Genomic DNA, 1,086 nt, shown 5'->3' with positions numbered 1-1,086 from the left:
AGTTCAGGTATGCTGTGTATGATTTGCCTTTTCCTTATTAGTGGCTTGCTTGTTTAATTGTTTAAATGTCAATGCTGATTTCTGATTAGACCCATATCTTGCTTTTGCTCTTTAGCATAGAAGAATTCATACCGCTTTTGAGAGAGCGCATGAATGTGCTGAATCCTTATGTAAGACAATTTTTGGTGGGGTGGATAACAGTGTTAGACAGTGTTCCTGATATTGACATGCTTGGTTTCCTTCCTGATTTTCTCGATGGCAATCCCTCCCTTTTTCCAAGTGCATTAATTTTTTATACTTCCATTGATCGCTCAACAACCTTTCTATCACCACCACTGCAGGTTTATTCAATATGCTGAGTAATTTGTCTATTCCTTCAATTACCCTTTTATTTTTGTATGAACTCTTAAATATTGTCTTCACTTTTATGCTTTCAATGCTGATTATCATACCTTATATGGAAAGAATGTAGATTATGGTCGTATGGCTAAAATACTCGTTCGGAGGGCAGGCTCTACTGATGAATTCACTCGGTTGACGTCTATCACATGGGTAATTTGTCTTTCATGTTTTTCCTGTGATCGTAAAACCTAGAATTTAGACTGTAGAAGTTGTTTTAATATTTGCAAAAATGCTGGACTTATGGCTATCGTTTAAAGTGCAGATCAACGAGTTTGTGAAGCTTGGTGGGGAACAACTTGTTCCTTACTATGCAGATATATTGTGTGCTATCTTACCATGCATATCTGACTAGGAGGAGAAAATCCGAGTGGTACTTTCCTGTCTTATACTTTTGATTCATACAATTACTGCAAATGTGTACTGTGTGGTGTGTGCCTATTCAGGATAGCATTTACTTTAATTACTGACTTCTTTGTTTGCAAGGTTGCACGTGAAACAAATGAGGAACTATGTGCTATAAAAGCTGATCCAACCGAGGGATTTGATACTGGACCAATCCTTTCAATCGCAAAAAGGTTCTCTATCAAGTCCTTTGGAAATGAAATTGTGTGCTATCTTACCATGCATATCTGAAGACAAACAAAAAGTTCGAGGCGAAAATATATGTCCTCACAAAGGATGAAG

General features: G+C 37.1%; 1 long non-coding RNA gene across 1 annotated transcript; it reads left to right on the top strand.

Annotated features, from left to right (window-relative positions):
* Nucleotides 1-465: 465 nt before the first annotated feature.
* Nucleotides 466-705, top strand: LOC109943209 (uncharacterized). Its single transcript, XR_002265950.1, has 2 exons — nucleotides 466-552; nucleotides 665-705. It is a non-coding gene; the product is annotated as an uncharacterized lncRNA (long non-coding RNA).
* The last annotated feature ends 381 nt before the right edge of the window (nucleotides 706-1,086 follow it).

The sequence above is a fragment of the Zea mays genome, chromosome 10 (assembly GCF_902167145.1).
Source record: "Zea mays cultivar B73 chromosome 10, Zm-B73-REFERENCE-NAM-5.0, whole genome shotgun sequence".
NCBI classification, from domain to species: domain Eukaryota; kingdom Viridiplantae; phylum Streptophyta; class Magnoliopsida; order Poales; family Poaceae; genus Zea; species Zea mays.
Note: the sequence above shows the minus strand (reverse complement) of the source record. Positions and strands in the feature narration are given on the sequence as shown.